Below are 17,702 nucleotides of genomic sequence, written 5' to 3'. Positions count from 1 at the left end.
CTTGAGTCTCCTGCATCTCCTGCATTGCTGGCGGATTCTTTACCACTGGGCCACTGGGGAAGCCCCAACCAATTTGTGTGGGACCCACTCTGAAATATACAACAGGATCTATCTCAGAGTTGGCATGTATTGTTGTACAAATGAATAGAAGTTGAATGTTCTTACCTATCAAAGAATTCATGAGTTAGCCTTCCCTAGACCTGATCAGAAAGGCTTGGAAGGGGTGAAAAACCTCCCACTTAGGGAGTAAGTGGCAGAAAGCCCTCAGCTCCAACCCTTCACTTGGGGCTAGAGAGGGGGAAGGAAAACAGTGATTGATTCCTCTTTCTTGTTCCACGAGGCACTCCTCCACACACTCACACACTGTCACACACACAGACCTTGCTACCTACCCTCCTACCACCCTCCTCCCTCACCTGCATTTAAAATAAATGCCTATTAAAAAAAAATCCCCCTCTTTCCATGACTACATGGGCCAGACCCTCCCACCCCCGGGTCCTCGACGCTCTTAGACTTTCTTGCTGCCACGTTCCACCCTGAGCCATGTCTTCTAGTATTTTGCTTTCAAATTGTGTCTCCTGCCATTTGTGCCACATTTAAAATGCTAACAGTACAGAATGTCATTTACAGAACCGGGGCGTTTGCTCCGGAAAATTAATTTGACTTATTCCTTCTGCCTGTTCCTATCTCCAGGCCAATATTATGCTACTCATTCTACAAGAGTAATACTTAATGAATAGGACTATTAATAATGTCAAGGTCCGCGGGGGCCTGGCGGCTAACGGATAGGCGTAGACGGAAGGAACCCATCACCTGACTCCTGGTTTAATGTCCCATGAAAATATCAGGCACTGCAGTGTAATTATGGAGCAGGGAGAGGCGAGTGGATGACGACCCAGAGTTTCTTAAATATTTTTCAAATTAGTTGATGCTTTTCCTTTTGGGGAAGAGATGCGTCTCCCCCACCCCCACCCCCTCTATTTTTAGTTCTGGTCTGAAGAGGAGGTGGACCTGTTTTTATTGAACACATACACACAGATCATGTATAATACAGAGATGGTAATAGCTGCTCTCAGTCCAGCATGTTGAGACACTAAGTTGGAAATAAGAAGGAGGAGGAGGGCTTAGGTTTTGATTTAGCAAGAGAAAAAAAAAAAAAAAGGAAAAGTGGAATCATAAAATCTGACTTACAAAGAGTACCCCTGTGGCCTTCCTTTTCTCCATTCATCTCCCCTTTTCCCAGTGCATACAGAATCACAGAGTTAACAGTGGCTTCTAGAGAGAATGTAGTCCCCTGTTTACCTGCAGGCCCAGCCCCCCTATTGCCCACAATCCTTAATATTCAAGGAGATGGAAGAATGTACCTGTGTACAGTTTCTTCTTTGCTTGAAGGCTGATTTCTCTCAAGCCCTGGGATTTTGGTCTTGAGTTGGCTGCTTTTATGGGGATGGATCATCAGGCTTGGGCTGGAGCATGGGGGAGGTGAGGGATGGGGGAGGTCAGGACTGGGGGTGAGGGAGTTGGAGCAGGACCCCTGGGTACTAGTCTCATTTCATCGGTGGAAAGGGAAGAATACCTGTGATGCAAGATGGTGGGGAGGCCAGGAGATAATGGGTGTGAAAAGCCTGGGACCATGGCTAGCACATGGAGGGGACCAATCATGTTAGTCTGTTTTCCCCTGTTCACAGACGGTGTGGTCAGACTCAACTACAGCAGGAACCAAACACCTCTTCTGGGTGCAGGATGGAACAAAGGATACACACACTTCCTGCCCAAGGGAAACCTCATGTGTGGGAGCTTCCAGTGTAGTGGGGGAACCTCTGTTCTTGAGGGGCCTTAAAGTCCTATGAAGCAGTCATAGTCCCTACCCTGGAGGCCCCTAATCTTATGAGAGAAACTCAAGCTCTGACCTGAGTGACTTCTGGTTTGTTGGTGGAACCCTTGTCCCTTGAGGGGCTGCAAGTCTTAAGAAGGAATTATAGTGCCTATTGTGTGTGTTGGGGAGGGGACTAGTATTATGAGGGGATTCCAGACTCCATTCTGGGAGACATTCTAGTCTAGTGAGAGAAACCAAGCTTCTGATCAGGATGGAGGGCTTCTCATTTGGTTGGGGAAACAGCCCCTACCTACCCATGAGAAAGCTCTAGTCTGGTAGAGGAGACACACAGCCTTTGTTTTAAGGGTGAGGGAGAGGACCCCAGTTTGTTGGTAGAGGCAGTTCTTGCTTCAAGGGAGCTCTAAACCAGGTGAGAGATGCATAAGCCTGGCATAGTAAAATCCCAGTCTGATGGGGAGACAGAGTGTGTCTTGGAGAGATTTCAGTCTGATGAGCGTAACAGCCCGAGAAAAAGGCCTCTCTGGTAGGAAACAGCAGAGCTCCCAGACTTTTGAGGCAGATAGACCCCTTGGCCTCAGGAAGGTACGCCAGTATGACTGGGGGTGGGGGCAGGGACAGGTGCCCCAGTCTTGATTGAAGAGACATAGTGTCTTTTAGCTTCTACCCTGACAGGGATAGCAGGGCGACTGAAAGCAGGTAAGCTGCAGAAATCCCAAGAAGGGGAGGCACACACCATTCAGTTTAGCCTTGAAGAAATCACCCCAAGCCCACCAAAGTGGCGGATCCTCAGGGAGGAGGGGCGTGCCAGCCTAACCCTGTAAGGTCAAACTGGAAGCCTGCGGGAAAACTCAGTGCCTGCCAGGAAAGCTCCCTTTTCAGCACCTCGGCCAGCGACCACGTAGCCGTGCGTACCCGCAGTCCCGCCCTCCGGCCCTTCTCACGCCTCTGCCTTCTTCACGCCTCTGCTCTCGGTCCACAGGTCCCCGGGATTTAACCGGCGGGCGGCCGGGGTGTGTGTCAGGAGGTGGGGCGCGTCTCTCGCGCGTCTCTCCGCCGAGTATCTGTCTCCCCCAAGCGTCCGCAGCTCCTCACAGAGGCTTGGGGAATGCGCATCTGAGAGTCTCTCTCCTGCCAGAAGCTGACCCCGCAAAGAGGGGAAACACTTCCCAGACCTGCTCTCCTTCTCTAGGGTTGGGAAGAGCCGCAAAGGTTCCTCTTGGGGCCAGCGGGATCGGGAGCCTGGTGGGTCTCTCTGAAGGCCCAGGGATGTGTTCGGGGGTGTTGCTGTAAAGGGGTCGTCTTGTTGTTCATTCCTTCTTGGGGCAGTGCAGGGCTGACTAGAGAACGAGTCTCCTGAACTCTGAGCGCTCTGCTCACAGGGTCGGGGAGCAGGCCTGGGTCTGTGGCTAATCTCAAATGCTCCCTGCCCCCACTCTGGAGCTGTCTGCACGAGAGTCTAGTGCAGGAACACCGGGCTTCTTTGAGGGACCCAGAGGACTTCATCCAGGACAACTTAAGGTCAGGAGCTCAGGGGACACTGTAGTTACTATGTGCCAGCCCCTCTTCTTCCTTCTGTCTCCCTCAACCAGTTTGGGGCCCTTACCATCTCCCAAAAAATAGGTATCCACGGCACCTGCTCTTTTCTTCACTTGAAACTTCATGTATCCAGGTGGTCCAACCAGACCCCCATCATTCTCCCTCATACCCCAGCCTCTCAGAAGGAAGGTGAAGGACTGTGTCCAAGCACTTCATCTCCAACTCCACCCACCTCCATCCTCACAAAAAGTCAAATACAGAATCAGCCAAAAAAAAAGGTCAAATAAAAAGTAATAAAGTCAAGCAATTAATAATTGTTCTGATAGACTCATCAGAATTCACAGCCAGGCCAAGAAAAGTGGAAAAAGGGGGTCAGAGAGGACGAACGTGGGGGGCGCCTTCTTGTCCCTCACCCTCAGGTGAGAGTAAAGAACCTCCTGCCAAGTTCTCGTTTTCTCACTTGCTCCTTTTTTTTTTTTTATGGGGCATCCTGAGTGTAAAAAATATGACTTGCCTTTATGGTGCTCCAACAGGAATGAAGCTATAAAATTATGAACAGTTTTTATGACGGCTATTCGGGGGATGCTGTTATATTGATGGTACACAGCCTGAATCTGTCTTTTTTGCATCCCACCCCCCTTCCCTGGGTGGGGAGGGGAAGTCTGTGTAACTATTTTTCATGCATTTAATATATTAATTATCCGGTAAATGCTCCCCAGGCTGTGCTCGGGACATTGGAGAGTGACAGGTTCTCAGCGAGGCTCCAAAGGCAGCACATCAGCCTGCAGTGTATTATGTCGGTGAGGTCAGGGTGGGGTTAATGTAACTTTTTATTTGCTGATTTTTCATAGGCGGGAGCAAAGCTGGGATAGAGAAGGGAGGGAGGGAGGAGAGGAGGGAGGAGAAGGTGCCGCCAGAGCAGAGATAATGGTGAGGCAGATCTCTCCACCCCCAATTCCCCTCTGTCAATGCCAGGAGGTTTGATTAGGTGGGAAAGGAGCGGTAGGAAACCCTCTCTGGGCTGGCTCCATCACCCAACAACATATACCCCTGGTGGCGCTTCTGAGCTCTCCCCGCTGAATCTTGCACACTTGAATGCGGGCATGGCTTCACCATTTGATTTCTTCTTACTTTCCAAAACCAAAACCCGGGATCTCAGGCCTGGAAAAAACCTGTAAAGTTACATGGGAGCATCTGGCCGTCTTCCCTCTGCAGCTCTCAGATGAGTGCTTGTACACTACCGTGTGGATTCGTGCAACCCACAGCTGGCTTTGTCACTCCGTTCTGCATTGTCCCTCCTGCTCTCATGCATTAAATTTTCACTCAGAGCCCTTGCCCATTCACAAAGCACAACTTCCGGAGATTAACTAAGAGGATCTAGGAATGTGTCCCACTGGTCCTGTTTTCTCATCTCTATCATGATGCCGTCTGCCCTCCTGTCTAATGCTGAGGCCTTGTCCACCCTGCAAGGAAGAATAGCAATCAGATAACCGATAGCCCGTCACTGCCAGAGTACAGGGTGGTCCAGGGTACCCAGCGCCAAGATGCTCCCTGGGCCCGTCCGTGTTCCAGTCTTGGGAGGGTGAAGGTTGCTGCTTAGACCAAGCTGGGGCCGCTCTGTCCCTGGCCTCCTGCCCCTGCCCCGCCATCTGCCGGCCCCAAGAGGGCAGCACAGCTGAGTCTTTCCTGCTTTTCACTACTCTCTGGTCCTGAACACCAACGCCTGGCTCCCCAACCTTCAGGAGCCTTTATTTTTATTTTTGTGTGTATATTTTTATGTAGAGATGTGTACTCATTCAGAAAAGTACAGACTTAAAAAAACTGGTGTAGACACGTTTGTGTGTCCAGGAAGGATGAGGGCTGCAGCTGCTGAGCCAGGAGCGCAGACACTGGGACTCAGGCGCTCAGTTCTGCCCAGGTGTGCTGTGCGAGGCCCCTTTTCCTTCCCTATAGGAGACAAAGCGAGGGTGAGTACTTCTGAAGCCCTGCAGACGTACCCGTCCATGCCTGGGGGGGGGGCACTGAGGCGTGTGTGCATGCACATATGTGTGTGTGCATGTGCCCTATCTCCCTTAAAGCAGACAAGTTCAGTGTTGGAGTCCTGGGAACAGAGAGGCTGCAGTTCTTGCTCGGCCGCTTCCTGATCTATGACCTTGGGAGAGTTTCTTCACTGCTTTCAGACTCATTTCCACATCTCTAAGTTGGGGTTTATTATATTGGGAATGGGCTTTCTTAGTGGCTCAGTGGGAAAGAACCTGCCTGCCAGTGCAGGAGACCTGGGGTCGATCCCTGGGTCAGGAATATCCCCTGGAGAAGGAAATGGCAACCCAATCCAGTATTCTTGCCTGGAGAATCCCATGGACGGAGGAGCCTGGGGGGCTTCAGTCCATGGGGTTGCAAAGAGTCAGACCTGACTGAGCCACTGAATACGCATGTGCGCGCACACACACACACACACACACACACACACGTTGTAAAGAACAAAGACGTTAATAGATGTGAGATGCTTAGCTCTGTGCCCGGCACAGACTCTATTGCTATTGTTGCTCATTTTATCATTCAATTCTACTCTCTCCCACCCACCCTTGTTTTCTACAACCCAGCCTCTAGGAAGTTACTACCTATCCATAACTTGGCAAATTCTGCATTTTAAGTGGTTGTTTCCTGTTAGGCATTTGGTCCAAGTTGTGGTGTACCGTGAATAGATGTGTGAAAGTGAAAGTATTAATCGATCAGTCGTGTCCGACTTTGCGACCCCAGGGACTGTAGCCCGCCAGGCTCCTCTGTCCATGGGATTTTCCCAGGCAAGAATACTGGAGTGGGTAGCCATTTCTTTCTCCAGAATAGATGTGCAGCGATGTCTCATTATGACCCAAACATCCGAGCAGCCTTAGTACGCACTTGCCTTTCCCATCCCTATGAAGCCAGCATACAGTAGCATTAAGGAGCCAGCATTGTTGAACATCTATTGAGGACTGGAGAGGTGGGGTTACATGAATTACCCCCTTTACTTTCTCAATGACCTTGCCAGGTATATGCTATTATTAAGCCATCTCACTAGTGAGGAGCCTGAGGACCAGGGAGACTCAGTCAGTGACAGGCCAGCCGGAGGTCACCCAGGTGGGATAGGCACCAGGATTGGAATTCAAGGCCACCTTCCTCCAAAGCTCATGTTCTTCCCATTCCCTCTGGCTGCCTCTCACTCCGGTTTTGAAAGGATATATCAAACGAAAGCCGTGATAGCAATCTTGCAAATGTGTAAGTGCCTACTATCTGTCAGGCACTGGTGAGGGTCTTACAAGAATGAGATGTTGTTGCTGCCCTGGAGGAGTCTGGGGGCCACTTGGGGAGAGATAAGACATTTAGCAATAGCTGTGGTGGCGGTTGGGCTACCCTTGTGGCTCAGCTGGTAAAGAATCCGCCTGCAATGCGGGAGACCTGGGTTCGATCCCTGGGTTGGGAAGATCCCCTGAAGGAGGGCATGGCAACCGACTCCAGTGTTCCTGCCTGGAGAATCCCATGGACAGAGGAGCCTGGTGGGCTATAGTCCATGGGATCAAAAGGAGTTGGACACGACTGAGTGACTAAGCACAGCACAGTGGTTGCAGTACCCCTACTAGTACTGTGTGGCTCACAGTACTATCAGTAGCAATAGCCAGAACAGTTAATGCTTTCTCTGTGCCAAGCACTTTCCCAAGAAGCTTAGCCCATACAAGTTCACTTTATCCTCACAACCTTGTAACACTGGTACTCTGTAGATGAGGAAACTGAGATGCTGAGAAATTAAGGTGCAGAGAATTTGCACAACCAGCATGTGAAAGCTTCTGGAAGATTCCAAGACAAGCTGACTCCAGAGGAGAACCTCTTAAACTCATAATCTGCTGTGTGCCACATACCTGCTTCTTCACAGCTGCCTCCCTAATTTGAGATCCTTACTGTCATTTAGGTGTATATAAATCTATTGGTTCTTTTAATATTTCCATCTTTGTGCAAGTATTTAATGGAAGTATTTTAAGTGGCGTGTGTCTGATCATCATGGTTCTAAGGATGGCAGTTGTGTGCTAGGCTTTATGCGCTAAGTACTGCCCTATTTCATTTCCTCCACAACTTCATGAGACAGGTACTGTATTGTCCCTATTTTATAGATGAGGAAACTGAGGTTTTGAGGAGGTTAATCGACTTCCTCAGACTCATGCAATAAGTGGGGACAAGGATTTCAGCCCAGCCATGAAATTAAAAGATGCTTGCTCCTTGGAAGAAAGGCTGTGACAAAGCTAGACAGCACATTAAAAAGCAGAAACATTACTCTGCCAACAAACGTCCATCTAGTCAAAGCTATGGTTTTTCCAGTGGTCATGTATGGATGTGAGAGTTGGACCATAAAGAAAGCTGAGTGCCAAAGAATTGATGCTTTTGAACTGAGGTGTTGCAGAAGACTCTTGAGAGTCTCTTGGACTGCAAGGAGATTAAACCAGTCAATCCTAAAGGAAATCAGTCCTGAATATTCATTGGAAGGACTGATGCTGAAGCTAAAGCTCCAATACAGGAGAAGCTGAAGTTCTCCTGATACGAAGAACTGACTCATTAGAAAAGACCCTGATGCTGGGAAAGATTGAAGACAGGAGAAGGGGCCGACAGAGGATGAGATGGTTGGATGGCATCACTGACTCGATGGATGTGGGTTTGGGTGGACTCTGGGAGTTGGTGATGGACATGGAACCCTGGCGTGCTGCAGTCCATGGGGTTGCAAAGCGTCAGACATGACTGAGAGACTGAACGGAACTAAACTGAGTCTGTCTCCAGAGCCATTGACCCAAAGCATTTAATAAGAGAAGCTTATGGAATCAAAGGGAGAAGCTCCCTGTCGCCTCATTGTACCCCAGCCATGTTCTACCTTCCCATCTCCCTTTCCTTCAGAGAGCTATGAGATAGAATTTTCACACACACACACACACACACACACACACACACATATATATGTATGTGTGCTTCCATGGTGGCTTGGTTGGTAAAGAATCTGTCTACAATGTAAGAGACGTGGATTCAATCCCTGGGTCAGGAAGATTCCCCTGGAGAAGGCAATGACAACCCACTCCAGTATTCTGGCCTGGAGAATCCCATGGACAGAGGAGCCTGGCGGGCTACAGTCCACGGGGTCGCAAGAGTTGGACACGACTTAGCAAGTAAACCACCACCACCACCACATATATGAATATTTATATAAATGGATTTTCCCCCCTAAATGTCATCATTCTTTTGTATTGTTCTATAGTTTGCTTTTCTCTTTTCTCGTTGATGTCAATACATGTAGATCTATCTTATCCTTTTAACTTCTGCCTAATATTCCACAGAACGGGTTCACCTTAATTCCCCCATTGACAGACGGGTAGGCTGTTTCCAATTTTTTGATATTGAATGTAATGAGCAGTGTTTCCCTGAACATTCCAGTACAACCCTTTTGTGCACATGTGCTCAATACCTAGAAGTAGAATTGCAGATGGGCCAGAACGTGCCTTAACATTTTTATAGCTGTTGCCAAACCGTCCTCCAAAAAGCCTTCATGCTCCCTGCAAAGTGTATGAGAGGCCCCTCATCGCCTTGTATCCTTTGATACATCTTTTTCCCATTTTTGCTAAGCTGATGTATGAAAAAAAAAAAAAAACTTTTGTTGTTTTAACTTGACTGATGACCACTGAGATTGGGGAGCTTTATGTTTATTTGCTATTTTTTTTTCTATTTTTTTTGCCCTTTACTTATTTATTTTTGACACATACACACTGCTATATTTATTTATTTACTTCTGGCTGCGTTGGATCTGTTGCTGCACATGGGCTTTCTCTCGTTGCAGAGAGCAGGGCTGCTCTCTAGTTGTGGAACACAGACATCTCACTGCAGTGGCTTCTCCTGTTACAAAACACGCGCTCTAGGCGAGCGGGCTTCAGCAGCTGCTACGCAGGGGCTCGTTAGTTGCGGCTCTCGGGCCCTAGAGTGTGCAGACTTTAATAGTTGCGGCTTGTGCACCCTAGAGCACAGATTCAGTAGTTGTGGTGCATGGGCTTATTTGCTCCGAGGCATGTGGGATCTTCCTGGACCAGGGATCAAACTGGTGTCCCCTGCATTGGCAGGCGGATTCTTATCCACTGCACCACCAGGGAAGTCCTTCTTTACCCTTTTTATATCTCATCTATGTATATGCTTTGCCCATATTTTGATTGGGTTGAGGCCTTAAGGTGTTAATAATATTAATTTTCTGAGTATAAAATACATATAGTACATTTTAAGTGAAGAATATTAGAAAACACAGATAATAACAAAGAAAGAAAATAGATTCAACACATGATCCCTCCACCCTGAGATAACACCGGGCAGCATATCTGTGCATTTTTGCACCTTTTTTCTATGCAAATATATGTGCTTCCTACCTCCTTCTTAGAATAACATGGTTTATACACTCCTCTTTTATACAGTACCTGTTTTATACAGTACCTCTTTTCCCACTTGACATTACAAAGGACACATTTTCCTTTTAATTACATATCTTAAACACAATTCTGAATGTTTGCTCAGTATTGATCAAATCAACATTCATCTAGCCATTATTCTAATTATTGAATGTATAAGTTGCTTCCAGTTTTTTTTTTCACTGTGTAAATAACACTAGAGTGAACATCTTTGTACATAAATCTCTGTCTACATCTCTGATTATTTCCTTAAGATAGATTCCTTGAAGTGGAATTACAGGGTCAAAGGTATAAATTGTTAAATATTTTTGATCCACATTGCCAAATTGCTTCCTAGGAGGTTATACTGATTTACATCCCCATTAACCATATAGAAGACATACATGTAAGCACACACTTTATAATTTTAAAACACCTTTCAACTTGTTACTGTCTTAGTCTTCATTGTTTCCTGCAGTGAAGTTAAACATATTTTCTACACCTCTCAGCCATTTGCATCCTATAAATTGTTCGTTGGTATTCTTTGCCCATTTTCTTTCTTTTTTTTTTTTGGCCATGCCACTTGGCCACTTGCAAGGTTTTAGTTCCTCCAACCAGGGACTGAACCCGGGCCCTCAGCAGTGAAAATCCAGGGTTCTAACCACTGGACAGCCAGGGGATTCTCTTTGCCCACTTGCTTTTTTTTCTTTTAAAAAGTTTATTTATTTTTCATTGAAGGATAGTTACAGTGTTGTGTTGGTTTCTGCCATCCATCAGCATGGATCAGTCATAGGTGTACACATGTCCCCTGCCTCCTGAGCCTCCCTCCTCACTTTGCCCACTTTCTATTAGACTAGTCACCCCGTTTTGTGGACAAAGAAACTGAGGCTCGGAGCAGTTACGTAACCCACTCACGGTTTCACAGCTGCCAACGGGCAGAGGCAGAGGCCAGCCTCTCTTCTTTCCAGCCCTGAGCTCTCGCACTACGTTGCTTTTTGCTCTAGAGCAAGAATCAGTCACTGACTGCCCAGCCTGCTGGCCGTTTCTGTAAATATACTCGTTGGAGCACAGCCACTCCCGTTACTGACTATCACCTCTGGCTGACCTCATCTTTTGCACTACAGTGGCAGAGTAGTTGTGACAGAGACCGTATGGCCCACAGGCGCTAAAGTATTTACTATCTATTTATATGGAATAAATGCTATCTATTTATACAGAAATCCAGAACACCATTGTATGTTTGAGTCTGAATTTCCTAGTAGCCACATTTTAAAAGTAAAAAGAAGCAGGAGAATTTAGAGTCTATTTTAATTAGTTAGCTAGAGTGTATTTTATTTAGTTCGATATGATGAAAATATTGTCATTTCAACATGTAATCGACATAAAACTTATTAATGAGATATTTTACATTTCAGGGAACTGTTTTTGAAATCATTTGTGTATTTTGCACTGAGAGCCAAATTCAATTCGGATTAGACAAATTTTAAGTGTTTGGTAGCTACGTATGGCTAGTGGCCAACCTTAAGGGACCCCACAGCTCAAGACCCCCAATTATTTTCATCTGCAAAATACAGACAATGCTAGTACCATGCCCTTCACAGGGCTGTTGGAAAATGGAATGAGAGGTAACATATTTCTAAGATACCGTGTACTCATGCTCAGCCACTAAGTCATGTCCAACTCTTTGCGACCCCATGGACTGTAGCCCACCAGGCTCCTCTGTCCATGGGATTCTCCAGGCAAGAATCCTGGAGTGGGTTGTCATATTCTCCTCCAGGGGATCTTTCTGACCTCAGTGATCAAACCTGCATCTCCTGTATGGGCAGGTGGATTCTTTACCACTGAGCCACCTGGGAAGCCTCTTGTAATATCCTACATTCATGAAATGGGTTACAATTATAATCATGTACTGGGACCCAGGGGTAACTTGCCTTACACACTAAAGGATGGGTAGAAATTTGATAGGCAGAGGGTAGTTGTTGCCAAGGGTAGTTCAGAGGATCAAACACACACACATACACACTCATACCGTATTTTTCCTTCTTCCTTTCACTGGCTCAGTGTTTCCTGAATAGTCCTTAGGCTCTGAGAATAAGTTATATGTACTCAATCCAGAAGAGACTGTTTCATTAATTCCTTATTAATTCCTTAAACGCCCCATTATTTCCTGTGGGCTGCACCCATGGCCACAAGAGATATCTGCCTCTGAATCACCCTGCTTGGCTCCCAAGCAGAATTAAAATCTGACTTTTTAATTTATTCCTTCATTCACTCATCAAACACTTTCCCAACATCTATTGTCCACCAGCCTCAAAGTGGGAGTTTTTATTTCATAAAAGATTTTCTCAAAAGATACATTTGCAACAAAGTTATCAAAATTAAAATGGAAAAGCAGTGAAGAGGTAAGTGTGTCTAGGCATAGAGCTGATATAACATGAAATTAGGCTCTGAGCTTCTTGGCAACAATGGCAAAAGGGGAAAGATATTGGATCACATCATTTTTATTATCTGGGAGAAAAAAAATTGCTACTTTTTTTTTTTCCAAGAGAAACAAACTGTTCCCTGGCTGCTATTGTGGATTAATCGCTAAGGTGTGTCTGACTCATTATGACCCCATGGACTGTAACCCATGTCCATGGGATTTCCCAGGCAGGAGTATTGGAATGGGTAGCCATTTCCTTCTCCAGGGGATCTTCCCAACCCAGGGGTTGAACATGTGTCTCCTGCATTGGCAGGCGGATTCATTACCACTGAGCCGCCAGGGAAGCCCCATTCCCTGTTTAGTTCAGTTCAGTCACTCGGTCGTGTCCAACTCTTTGTGTCCCAATGGACTGCAGCACGCCAGGCTTCCCTGTCCATCATCTACTCCCAGAGCTTGCTCAAATTCATGTCCATCGAGTCAGTGTTGCCATCCAACCATCTTATCCTCTGTCGTCCCTTTTTCCCTTCTGCCTTCAATCTTTCCCAGCATAAGGGTCTTTTTCAATTAGTTCTTTGCATCACGTGGCCAAATACTGGAGTTTCAGCTTCAGCATCAGTCCTTCCAATGAATATTCAGGACTGATTTCCTTTAGGATTGACATTCCTTGTTACTACATTCAAATAGGTAGCCATCACCCGAGTTGTTGCTCAGGGACTCGGAGAGCGAGTGGACAAAGGCTTTCTATCGAAGATTTACAGCAGGTGCAGCCAGCCCTGATCTTCATGTGGCTGTTTCTGGCATCTGCCCTCAATAAAAGCCGAGGGCACAGTGTGAAAGCTCAGACCCAGTAAAGGCGATCCTGCAGAAGGCTAACTTAGTGCGGTCCAGCTTTATGGCTTTCTAGGGACTTAGCAGGAAGCAAGGAAAGCGTTCAGAACGCCTACTGGAGGGTGTGCCCCCAGGTCCATCCCAATCCAGTTCGTCCTTTTCTTTCTTTCCCACTGTCACCCGTGCAGGGTGGGACCTCATCATTTCCTGCCTCTTCCCTGGTCTACCTCCAGACTGTCCTCCACCCAGCAGTCTATGATCTTTCTAATACACAAACCCCATCATCACCCCCACATTCCCCACCCTAAAAATCCATCAATGACCAAGTGGCGAGATATGAAGTGAACTTGTTTGCTCTCAGCTTGGACTTTTTAGTCATTGTTTGAATTTTTATAACGAGTATGGATAATGCTTGCAAAAGCAAATAGGGTGGTTTTACTTTAGGGAAAAAAAAAAAGATGTCCCAAGATTCTCATAGTGTGAATTCTGGGTGTTGAGACTATGGATGATTACTCTCTTTCTTTCTTTTCCCCCTCTATACTTAAGTGTATATTTTTTAAGTTAAAAAAAATCATTTAATGCATAATTATTGCTTTTAAAAATATTTCTTTGTCAGTGTCGGGTCTTAGTCCCAGCACGGGGGATCTTCGATGTCTCATATAGGACCTTTCACTGCGGCACACAGGCTCGAGTTATGTCAGACGGGCTCAGGAGTTGCGGCGCGTGTGTTTCGCTGCTCTGTGGCATGTGGGATCTTAACTCCCCAACGAGGGATGGAACCTGCGTCCCCTGCATTGTAAGGTGGATTTTTTTTTTCCGGCCACTGTACTTTTTAATTGAAGGATATTTGTCTTACAGGATCTTGTGGTTTTCTGTCATACACCAACAAGAGTCAGCCATAGGTACACCTATGTCCCCTCCCTCCTGAACCTCCCTTCCATCTGCCTCGCCATCCCACACTTCCAGATTGTTACAGAGCCCCTGTCTGAGTTTCCTGAGTCATGCAACAAATTCCCACTGGCTATCTATTTTCCATACGGTGGTGTAAGTTTCCACGTTACTCTCTCCATGGGTCTCACCCTCTCCCTCCTCCCCTCCTCCTGTTCTCTATGTTTGCGTCTCTATTGCTGCCCTGAAAATAAATCCATCAGTACCATCTTTCTAGATTCCATATATATGCATCAGTATATGATATTTATACTCTCATTCTGACTTAGTTCACTTTGTATAATAGTCTCTAAGCTCGTCCACCTCATTAGAACTGACTCAAATGTGTCCCTTTTTATGGCTGAGTAATTAATATTCCATTGTACCACAGCTTCTTTATCCATTCATCTGTCAATGCACATCTAGGTTGCTTCCATGTTCTAGCTATTGTAAGGAGCGCTGCAACAAACATTGGAATACATATGTCATTTTTACTTATAAGATGGATTCTTAACCGCTGGACCGCAGGGAAGTCCCTTCCTTCTTGCTTTTATGTCGCCTGGGGCTCAGCTACTTCTCTGAGCTCTTACGGCTTCCTTGGCATAATGACCACAATTAATAGGCACCTGCTGTGTGCCAAGCACTGTGTTTAGTTACTTTAGGGAAGATAAATATTGCTGCATTTAAACCATGTGTTGAGTCCGTTTTATGGATGAGGAAACTGAAGGTAGAGAGGTTATGGAACTTGCACGAAGTTCCAGGGCTGGAGTGACAAAGCCATGATTAGAAAGAACCCAGGCAGTGTGAGGCCAGAGTGTGACTTTCCCTTTATATCACAGTCTCCTATAGTACTTTTGATCTTTAGGTCTTTTTTTTCCCCCTAACCTCAGCATTTTACTTGGCACATTCTACATGTATAATACATGTTTACTGTTGAATAAAAGTACTGCATAAATATCACTCCTGTGGTGGGGTATTTTTGAACTGCTTACTGTTTTTTCTTTTCAGCTTTTACAACCTCCCCTCCCTCCACCCCTCAGTACCATAGCAGGGTAGAAAGTGGAGATCATGAAGGCTTTCTAGCTTAGGTCTTGAAAACCTCAGGTGCTTGGGGGGAATGGAAACTGTTTCCAGGCTGAGAATTTAGGTGTTGCTGGACCTCAGATGATGAGGCCCCAAGATCCCAGAGGGCATAGCTGAGAGGTGACTCTAGACAGTTGGCATCTGTGGCGGCAGGGGGAATCCCATTCCCAGGATAGGAGCAGCAAATCACCAATGTGCTTTCTGTCATGGTCCCAAACAGCACAGATCTGAAGGCTTAAGTTTGGCAAGAAAGAAGTTCCTCTTAGAGGGTGAACAGATAACATGGTGGGTCATATGGTCCCTCCTTGACATCAGTACTATATACACTGCTGTAACTTACAAGTCTAGGGAAAGGAAAAGAGCTGGAGAAAAAACAAAAATGCCTGAGACTGAATTGTTTGCGTCCCCCACTCCCCCCCAGCCGCTGTTGCTAGTGGAATGAAGACGCCAAATGGAAATTAATTTGCATTAAAGAAAAATAGGTTTGCTCTTCCACTTTGAGTCTTTGGACTGAGACTTTTCTTCACCGTCCTAAGCTGGACATTTTCCCTGGGCTGGAGAACTACATTTCAAAAGTGCACTGTTCCCTGAGCATGCTGAAGGAAGCCTCAGAATTTCCAGTCATCCATCGAGGGTGGGGAGACTCTCAGGTTTTGGAACCCAGAGGAGTGGACAACACCCTAAGACTAAAGGAGACAGGTAAGTGTCCTTCCCACCTGGAAGGTCTCGCCCACTGTGTGTGCAGGTGGGCTGGAGGGTCCCCGTGTAGGCACACCCAAGGTTTCCCCTCAAGATGGGTCTTTTGCTACCCATCCTGCTCACAGATAGGAACTTGATCTAAATCCACGATTCCACCCCGTGGACCATGCCCAGATTGATCTTGGCCTGAGAAACTTTCAGGGCAGATGTGACTGGGCCATGTCCACATCATGAGTGCCCGGTGGACTCCCCCATCCTGAGCAGTGCTGCTCCCTGGGGGATCTTTAGGATGAGTAAATCATGACGTGGCACCCCTCCAGGGATCAAAAAGAGCGGGGTCTGCTGAATGAGGTTACTAACCAGTGACCCTTTACTTCTAGGCCTATGTCTGTCAAGGACGGTGAATTTGGCTTTGCCGTAGTTGATGCTTTCAACGATGGCAACTTAAGGAATTTTCAGCTTAAGGAACTCAGTCCTGAATATTCATTGGAAGGACTGATGCTAAAGCTGAAGCTCCTTTGAAGATACTTTGAAGATACTTTGGCCACCTGATGCGAAGAACTGACTCATTGGAAAAGACCCTGATGCTGGGAAAGATTGAAGGCAAGAGGAGAAGGGGACGACAGAGGATGAGCTGGTTGGATGGCATCACTGACTCATGGACATGAATTTGAGCAAGCTCTGGGAGTTGGTGATGGACAGGGAAGCCTGGCGTGCTGCAGTCCATGGGGTCGCAAAGAGTTGGACACAACTGAGCGACTGAGCTGATAGCTGATGCTTTCAGAGCTTGGGCTGTGGGGAAGGAGGAACAACACTAATAGACCAGCACGGCAGTGGACCAGAGCTAAATTTCACATTTTAATTCTGCTCCTACCAGCTTGGGTTGGGCAACCCCCTTCCCCTGTCTGAGCTTTAATGCCCTCATGTGTTAGAAATGCCTACTGCACACGGCTGTGGGGGAGGGCACTGGGAAGCTCTCCATGGCCTCCCCTTGGGCGCTCTCATCCTATTTCACTAGCAGCAGCCTCATCCGGTCTTAGCTGCAACCCCATGCCACCCGTGGAAATCCCGTTATCACAGGAAAATGGTGTGATTCAATGCAATTAGGATAAAGAGGGACTTGGGGGCAGCCACTAGTGGTTACACTGCAGCTAGAAAGCAAGTGGCCTCTTTACTACCAGGAAGCTCTGCGTGTCTCCCAGCCCAGTCGGTCCCAGGCTGCTGCTGAGGCTTCGGGTTGAAACTACACCTTGTATAAAACAAGGAATCCCATACTTCAGGCAAACACTTTCATTATGCTCTTCCTCTGGGGTGTGGGAGAGGTGGGTGTTGTGGGACCATCTAAAACAAATTAGCTCTGAGCCGGGAATTCTTTTTGTTTTAGCTGGAATTTTCACAGCAAGAAAGCCACTGGCTGACAACCTTTCCTGTATATGATCTCATTCAAGCCTCAGGACACTGTGGCAAGGCAAGCTAGGTAGATATTATCTTACCTGTTAACTCTCTCTCTATTCTGTCCACATCTCACCATCATCTCTGCCACCTTCCTAGTCTAAACTACTGTCAGTTCTTTTCACTAAGCTTTTTTTAAGTTGCAACATTTAGCAAAGTGTGCAAACCTGAAATGCACAGTTTGATGAGTTTTTACAGTATTGTAACCACCGTCCAGATGGAGATATAGAAGTTCCCAGCTTTACCGCATGTCATGGTCACTATCCCCCCCAAAATAAGTTATTCTGATTGCTGTCCTTATAGATTTGTTTGCCCATTTTGAACTTCATATAAATAGGAACATACAGTATATCTTCTCTTCTATTGCAAGATTCATCCATGTACTGTTTAACAGTAGACTGTTCTTTGTCATTGATGTACAATGTTCCACTGTGGATAGACCATGGTTTACTTGCCCGTTCTGCAGTTGTTGGGCATT

This window comes from Cervus canadensis, chromosome 1, assembly GCF_019320065.1.
Source record: "Cervus canadensis isolate Bull #8, Minnesota chromosome 1, ASM1932006v1, whole genome shotgun sequence".
Taxonomy (NCBI): domain Eukaryota; kingdom Metazoa; phylum Chordata; class Mammalia; order Artiodactyla; family Cervidae; genus Cervus; species Cervus canadensis.
Note: the sequence above shows the minus strand (reverse complement) of the source record.